Source organism: Nicotiana tomentosiformis, chromosome 1 (assembly GCF_000390325.3).
Source record: "Nicotiana tomentosiformis chromosome 1, ASM39032v3, whole genome shotgun sequence".
NCBI classification, from domain to species: domain Eukaryota; kingdom Viridiplantae; phylum Streptophyta; class Magnoliopsida; order Solanales; family Solanaceae; genus Nicotiana; species Nicotiana tomentosiformis.
The window spans coordinates 26580880-26590446 of NC_090812.1; positions in this window are offsets into that span (position 1 = coordinate 26580880).

Genomic DNA, 9567 nt, shown 5'->3' on the forward strand with positions numbered 1-9567 from the left:
GGTCAACATGTACACAATGCCCCATACTGCATCGAACTTCCTCTGAGTCTGTGGGAGCCCAACAACAAAATCCATAGTGATACGCTCCCACTTTCACTCAGGAATTTCTAATTTCTGAAGCAAACCACCAGGTCTCTGATGCTCGTACTTAACTTGCTGACAATTCAGACATCGATATACATATGTAACTATATCCTTTTTCATTCTCCTCCGCCAATAATGTTGTCGCAAATCTTGATACAATTTGGCGGCACCCGGATGAATAGAATACCGGGAACTGTAGGCTTCCTAAAGAATTAATTCACGAAGCCCATCCAAATTAGGAACACATATATGACCCTGCATCCGCAAAACTCCATCATCTCCCACAGTAACCTGTTTTTCCCCACCGTGCCGCACCGTATCGTTAAGGACAAGCAAATGGGGATCATCATACTGTCGCTCTCTGATGTGCTCATACAAAGGAAGACTGAGTGACTGTGCAAGCTAGAATCCGATTGGACTCTGAAACATCTAACCTCACAAATTGATTGGCCAAAGTCTGAACATCTGTAGCTAACGGTCTCTCACCAACCGAAATATACGCAAGGCTGCCCTTACTCACAGTCTTTATACTCAAAGCATCAGCTACCACATTGGCCTTTTCGGGGTGATACAAAATGGTGATATCATAGTCTTTCAACAGCTCCAACCATCTTCTCTGTCTCAGGTTGAAGTCTTTTTGTTTGAACATGTACTGTAGACTACGATGATCAGTGAATACCTCACACGAGACACCGTAAAGGTAATGTCTCCAAATCTTCAGCGCATGAACAATGGCTGCCAATTCTAAGTCATGAACATGGTAATTTTTCTCGTGAACTTTCAACTGTCGCGACGCATATGCAATCACTCTGCTATCTTGCATTATTACTGCACCAAGCCCAATGCGAGATGCATCACAATATACCGTATAAGATCCTGAACATGTGGGTAATACCAACACTGGCGCCGTAGTCAAAACAGTCTTGAGCTTCTGAAAGTTCAACTCACACTCGTCTGACCATCTGAATGGGGCACTTTTTGGGTCAATTTGCAATGGAGATGCTATAGATAAAAACCCCTCCACAAACCGACGATAATAACCTCCCAAACCCAGGAAATTTCGAATCACTGTAGCTGAAGTAGATCTAGGCCAATTTTGAACTAAATCAATCTTCTTAGGATTCACTTTTATGCCTTCTGCCGATACAACATGTGTTGACACCGAATTTTGTCCCTCATTTCTTATAAATTATTGCCTTGAGATCCTAAATCACAGATATTTTGAATGCATTAATTTATATATTTTTCAACTATAATTCTAATTACAATTATCGTCGTTATCATTATCTTTATTATTGTGACTACTATTATCATTTGTTATTGAAAAAAAATTATTTCACTCGCACTATTACTCTCGCTTTACATTAATTATGCAATATTCCGTTTTCAAAATGTCGCTCTTCAGCATTGCATTAATATTTACTCTTTTTATTTTGTAAGCATATGCTCAAGCATTTATTTTTAGAACACGTCATTCACTAAGTTTGGTAAATCATTAGAAATACAATCTTATGTACTGAATTATTTTTGCTTCTCTTACTTTCTTATTTAATATTTCTTAAGATGGTAATAGAATTTTAGTGGCTCAAGATTTAAAATAGGAAAAGTAAGTCTCAAACCAACCAAAATTTGGCTAACGTCTCTTTCCCAATCTTTTCCCTAGCCGTTTAATGTTTTCTTTTTCTCTTTGTGTTTTTAATTATTTTCTTTCCCTCTTCTTAAAATTCCTATGTTTATTTTCCTAAAATATTTTCAAGAAAATCACTCCTCAAAATCCTGTCATAATCTCACATTTTCTTATAAAAAATCTAGATATTCCATAAACCAATCCCTCTACCAACGGCTCTTTTTCCTTCCCCATCTCTTTATATCCCTCTTTCTCCAATTTTTAGAGAGGGTAGATAGCCTACCCTTAGAGGGCATAGGGATACACAGACGGGCTTAAAAGAAAAATACCTCCAGAGGCCTCAACCTTGTCCTTGATAATCCTCCATAGTCGATCATCACATCAAGACACTTCAGTCTTCTTTACCCTCTCATTAGCAGATGAATCATCTCGGTTCTTATCATTTTTCATATATTGTGAACCACTCTCTGTTGGCTGATAGTCAAAGTAGAGATTTTATTTTTCAATTCAAGTATTTGTGATTACTCTCACAAGTTTGGACGTCGAAGCACTGACTTGAAGTTGTCCAGGCGCGCACCTCAAGTCAAAAGGGAGTAGCTCAGGTTTGCGAATAAGTTATTTGTCGCGGGTTCATTCGATCTCTTTTGTTTATTGTTATCTTGATTATTGTATCATGTATCTGTTAGTTAATTTTTTGGGAGCCTCATTTATCTGACTTTTATTGTTTAAGTAATTGACCTAGTTTTTTGTACACGTTTATGCATAAATCTATAGTAGCCACATTGTTATGATCTTCTTTGTCTGCGTAAATCTAAGATTTTAACCAGTCATTTTAGGATTTAAAGTTGTTTACTTGTTCTTAACCTTATACAAACATTTAAAAAGTTGTGCACTTTTCCTTGTAAACCATTAAATCATTCTAAGGCCTAGACAATGTTAAGACGAATTTTGTAGTATAATGAGGTAATAAGCTTGTTAAAAGGGGCTATTATCAAAGATTTGTCTTCTTCGTAACAATTAAAGTTTTTGTGGTAGATCTTCTTCGGACCCTAGTTCCTAATAACACGTAGTATATACTAAATAAACTTAGTTAATCTTTATCTTAAGAGTTTTTCCTTGTACAAATGTTACTATTTTGTTTATTATAAATCCCCTTATATGATGACATATACCATGCTTTGCGTAGTTTTAAACTATAACTTTTTTTTAATCACGTTCAATGGCAAAATTTGGTTTTTAATAGTCAATATATTTTTATAATCCTTCTTTGGTTCCTTGTATGTCTGTTTTCATCCTAAAGTTTTGAGGGATCTGTGAAGAGAAGCACCACTGCTAAGTCTTTCTCTCGTATATGTTTGTCAAGGCTCTTCTCTAATATACTTTAGTTTGAACTTCTAATTCATTCCTTATCCCTTGTATATGTACATCGGTATTTAACGTGTGTGTGAACCCTCCCCAAGTTAATTAATATTTTGAGGGAGGCTAAGGACTTTGTGGTCAAGGCTTATAAAATACAAGATTTCAACTCTATACCTTTTAATTGTGACTAAGCCGGTCTCTTTTTTTAATTTCCTCGCTATTAAATTAAGTCTTTGTTCATTATGAGATATTTTTACATTATGTGAACTTCTTGTGATATTTGCTAAACGCTGGCATGCTACTTGATTAATTAAGTATTTTTCTTTAATTGTATTTAAATATATAACTTATTATGTGCTATCTTATTTTTGACCGGCTAGTCAACACTACGTGCTTTATTTGGGCGTGTATAAATATTAACCTCACATTAAAGTCGCAACAAAGGTTAATGGCGTGTGATCAACAATTATCACAATGCCACGCCTAAGGTGGCACTCATTTTTTTTTACTAACAATCGTTTTCCCTTGTTTGAGCCGCGATTGCCGTGAAAATCCGCCGAATCAATTTTGCTACGGAGAAGAAGAAGATGATTTCTTCTCTGACGAACTCAAGACCTGCAAATATACAATAGAGCAAAACATGAGAAGGAGAGCAAAACGTGAGCAAGCTGACTACTATTTTTGCTTTCTGCCCATCTTTAATTTCCTAGACGTCATGGAGAGGTTAGTTATTTTTTATTTGATATTATTACTTCTACTTGCTTGAGTATCTGCTAATTCGCTACACGTATGCACAATTTACTTGTCTTAGGAAATTTGCATCTAGAAATTACTTGTAATTATTTATTTTATTGTTTAAGCATTTAGGACAAATATATAGATAATAATTTTTTTTTTATTGAAAATTTAAGATTTCACATATAGTTTAAAGCCTTAAAAGATAGCAATTTAGTTTAATTAATTTCTTTCTTATCGATTAATAACCCAATTATCCCACATAGCCAAAATTTGGCCGGGACCCATATTTGTGGACCTCGAAGAGTGCCTAACACCTTCTCTTTGAGGTAATTCGAACCCTTACATGATCTTTGGTGACGCAGGCTAGTTGAACCGGAGTTATCTGCGAATAGGTGCCCTAACGCACCTTAAGATTGTTAGGTGGCGATTCTTCTATTTTAACACCCATTTAAAAGAGTTATCACACGTCGAAACCCGCTTTCGCGAGAAAACGGTGCACGACAGCATGGTGACTCTGCTAGGGATACTTAGGTTCTTACCATAACGGATTTTTGCTTATGTGGGATTTCTAAATTATTGGGTTGCTTTGTTTGATCTCTTTCATTTACCTCCCTTTTCCCGTCCCTCTACTTGTTTACTTTCAAATTATGTATACCACGTACCTCCCTTTTCCTTTCCCTTTTCATTTCCCTTTATTTGCTTCAATATGTGATTATGTTTGAGGATTATGCTACCTATCTTCCATTTCCTTTCTCTTTTTCTTTCTTATCTATTTTTTTTTTTTTTGTTAAATTTTGTTCTTATGCGCTTTCTTATCATGCAAAATTACATGGCTATGTATTATCGTTTTTACATAAGTATGATCTCAACATCATATTCCACTCATTCCTGTTATCAAAATAGCGGCGCTTGATGAGTCTCTGCGCTTTCCGAAAGTACCCTTTTTAAATTGGAAAGTCTTATTAGAGGTAGACTAGTCGATCAGCGGTGCAGTCGACGGTCCCGTGTCTTTTTCTCTCAAGTTGTCCGTTTGAGAATACCGGTTTAGACCCCTTAGAGACCTACTCTGATGGAAATTATGCATGCATCATGTGGAACCTTAGATGGATAAGTTCCTTGGATGTATTAAGTCTATATAGATAACCTTCCCTAAAGTCCAATGGGATTTTTACAATCCCAAGTGAGAACTTCATACTTTATGTGCATTATTTGTAGAAGTGTGTGCTAATATGCTAACTATTTATTGTCTAAAACTAGAGCTAACTCATTCAGAGCATCCTTATATCTTGTGTCATCCTCATAAAGGCTTATTTGTACTTTTGTATGTGTATCTATTTTCTCTCTTCTATATCTATATATATTTGCTTGCTATTTGTTTTAAAGTACTCAGGACATATTTATCAAAATCTATCCACGCTTAAAACAATCAATTCTAAGACATTTCTTAGGCTCAAATAATGCAAATCTTGGGTCTGAACAAACTATCTTCCCGTCCCAGGGGCATAGTCTCTTATTTTGCCTAACGAGAGTATTTCATCCATTGATTACATAATATGACTGATCTATCATTATCATCAGTTGTAGTTAATGACGTAATTTCTTGTTCAAATGATGTTGCATCTCAACTTTGCTCTTATGGGTATAACTTTTTTAAAATGAGATGTTTTACCTTTCAAATGTTGTTATCCTTACTCAACTCAGTCCAGATCATGCTTAGGGCTATCGTCCGATTGATATTATTTTCGGGTATTCGTTTAATATCCCAAATTATGCAATACTCGAGTCTTCTTATAACTTTTGCCAAACTAGCATAATATTCTATCTTTAAAAGATATGACATTTTCCTCGTTCATAGAATCAATCTTCGCTCTATTTGAGTAATTCAATTCTGTCTTAGCAGCCAAATGTGACCTCATCTTGTTCAGACATTATGGTCTTATGTCTTGCTCATATTGCGCCTTTTACATCCAAGCCATAACATTTGAAATCCAAGTATGTTAGACCCTTGTATTTTCTTTTGGTACTTTGTTTGCTCAATTCTAAAATACTCGCACAAGTCTCAGATCATTAGTATTAATCTCCACGTACCTGATGAATTATACAGACCTTTTCGAGAATTACAGTCTCAATAGTCATTACCTATTAAGAGATATGCTATTACACTACAAATATCTACCCGCTCATCCGTGATACTCTTCTTAAATTATTTTGTCTAAGCTCGATCTTGTAGTCACACTCTGTCCTTTTGGAACATTTACTAGAACTTCAAAAGAGGATTATCCGATCATATAAATCTTGCACTCTCAAGCGATTCTATAAGTTTCAAATATGAACTATGTTTTGACCTAATTATCTGTATAAGAGCGGATACGTAGGTAACCCATTATTGGGTTCAGTCGCATTATTACAAAAACTCCATTTCCCTCCAAAGAGGAAATTAGGGCAAAAATTTTGAGTTTCCTCAAAATTTGGGATCATATCATCAAAGTCTTCGAAATGGAATGAGAGGTACAATATCGTCAAGAATTTCTCAACAGACATACGTTGCAAAGCCCGAAGACCACCATCTGTATAGGGATGTACACCGCAAAGCACAGAGTCTTCACCTTCATAAGGCTAAGAATCGCTTTCTCTCATTTACATAAGGCTAACCACTGCCTTTCTCTACTTGCATAAGGCTAAGCACCGCCTTCTCATCATTTGCATGAGGTTGAGGTCTACCTCAACTCTTGCATAAGGTTAAGCACTGCCTTCCTCTACTTGCATAATGCTAAACACTGTCTTCTCATCATTTATATCGGGCTAAGCACTGCCTTCATGACTTGCATGAGGCTAAGCTCTGTCTCCATCATTGCATAAGGATAAGCATTGTCTTGCATAAGGCTAAGCATTGCCTTTCTCTTCATAGGGATAAGCACTGCCCTCACTACATTACATGAGGCTAAGCATTGTCTCCATCATTGCATAAGGCTAAGCATTGCCTTTCTCTACATAGGGCTAAGCGCTGCCCTCATTATATTGCATGAGGCTAACTGTCTCCATCATTGCATAAGGCTAAGTGATAAGTAAAAATTTTGACTACTTATTAGCGCCTTTTAGCTTTCGTTTTAGTCCAAAAATATCTAATTGTATTCCCAAAAACTGATAAAATATGCTTACCTTCAGGAGTATTAAAAAATGAGCCACTACGATAAAATACAACTCAAGGAGGAGTGATCTGAACAAGGACAAAAATCAGGCACAGAAGCTCAAGTGCGGACCGCAGATTTCTATCTACGGCCGTAGAATGTGAAGGAAAATCAAAAGATCCCTAGTGCAAAGTGCATACCGCACAAATTATTGTGTGACCGCAGAAGCTACATAAGAGCCAAAGTTTAGAGAGTTTCATTTCAATCTCACGAAGAAATGCGGACCGCACAATAATTGTGCGGCCACAGAAACAGCTATGCGACCGCACTCAGGAAATGTGCGGTCCGCAGAAGAGCCCAGTGCGACCGCACCCAAAATTGTGCGGACATCAGAACGTGAGAGATGCGGCCGCAGAGTCAACTCATGTCATGATCTGAAGAGAATTGCGGACCGCACATAGAATTGTGCGGCCGCAGAACCTCCTAAAATTATGCCTATTTGACTTGGTCTCTATTTGAGAAAGAGAGACTTAATCAAGGAAAACGTGGCTAATAAGAATTTGGGATAAAATCAAGAGATTGGTAGTCTCAATTAAAGGGTTGAACCTAGAGATAGTAAAACCCGACTTGAGCATTTTATCAATTGTTTTGTTGAATACCCATTTGGACTTAAGAAAGCCAAATTGGGAAAAATCACTCTCTTACTTATAGGTATTGAGTGGGTATTTTAGTGTTGATTGCTATAATACACCCCGACTAACAAAACAAGTTTTAAAGTTTACTACTCGTTAGGCAAACACCTAGGTGAAGGTCATACCCCTAGGACTTTTTATATATTTGAAAACCATCCAAAAACAATATTCTCTAGTTTTATATATTTAGAATTGTAATCCTTAACGTAATTTTAGAAGTAAAAACAAAACCATATTTATGGAAGTGCAACCAAGATACTTCACGTGTTTTATCCAAATATATACCACTAATCCCATCTCAGCTCCCTATGGATTCGATCTCGACTCTTTGTTGGGTATTATTATTGCAATCGACCGTTTCACAACCCCGAATAGAGGTGTGACTTGGACGAGATCAATTTTTGGCACCGTTGCCGGGGAGATAAAAATGGATTTAGCTATGTATTTGGTTTTGTGTGTGAATTATCTTCTTTTTCTTCCGTGTTACTAATCTTTTTGGTGAAACAATTGTAGGTGAAATAATGGCTCTCAACAACAATGATCCTCTCGGAAACATGCCTTTGGGGGATGTGGACGTGGAAGATGACCAAGTTGAAGAGGTACCTCTTGAACTTCAAGCAAATAGACGAGGTTGATCGCCTCAAGACAATGTTCCCTTTCCACCCCAAAATCCACCAAGAGCGGCTCCACACCGAGTGTTTCCGAATGAAGGGTATGCAAGTGCCATAGTCCCGCCTCGCATTAAGGCGGGCAACTTTCAAATCACAAATGTTATGCTCACATTACTAGAGCAACGGGGATTCTTTACCGGGGATCCGAATCAAAATGCATACAAACACTTGAAAGGGTTTATGGACACTTGCTGGGGGAGTAAACAGACAAACGTCTCCAAGGATGCTTTAAGGTTGAGGCTATTTCCTTTCTCTCTACGGGGCAAAGCCTTAGATTGGTTAGAAAGGTTGCCAAACCATTCCATCCATACATGGGATGAATTGGCGGAGAAATTTATTTCCAAGTTCTTTTCTCCCAAGTTCTTTTCTCCCGGGCATATGGCTACTCTTAGAGACGAGATTGTAGCATTCAAACAAGAACCCAATGAGCCATTTCATGAATTATGGGAGAGGTACTGAACTATGGTGAAAGAGTGCCCAAACAATGACATGACGGAGGCTATGATTCAACAAACTTTCTACAAGGGGATCAATACTACCAATCAATATGTGGTCAACCAACTTGCCGGTGGAAATTTCATGACAACGCCATATGCGGACGCTTGTGAGATCTTAGATGAAATGGCAGATACTTCATCGGCATGGCAAAGTAGAGAAAATGTTCCTCAAGGTGATCCAAACGTGATTCACCTACATAAAGAATTATATGATCATGGGCAAGCAATTGCCGAGTTGACCACAACAATGAATCAATTAGACAAGGCTCAACTTCAATAAATGCAAGGTCCTAAGCAAGTCAATGCAATGGAGAGAGTTAATATTATGGTAAGCAGGAGAAGGCAAAAGGGTCCTCAAGAGCAAAACCGTCGGAACATTATGTTCAAGAAGATAGTGTGTTTGATCAAGATGAATCTTACAATAAACAAGAGGAGAAAGTACAATATGTGAACAACTTCCAAGGGCAAAGAAACAACTCTCAAGGCACGAATCAACAAAAATGGCAACCTCATGGTAATCGAGGGAATTAGAACAATCAAAACAACCAAGGGAATTGGAACAATCAAAACAACCAAGGAAATTGGAATGGTCAAAATAACCAAGGCAATTGGAGTGGAAATAGTCAAGGATATTGGTGAGGCAACAACCAAGGGGGATGGAACAATAACCAAGGAAATCGGGGGTCGGGATTTCAAAGGCCCCCGATGTATCAACAACCGAGCAACCCGCCTCCTTATCCTTCCCATAGTCCAAGCTCTTCCAATAATGAG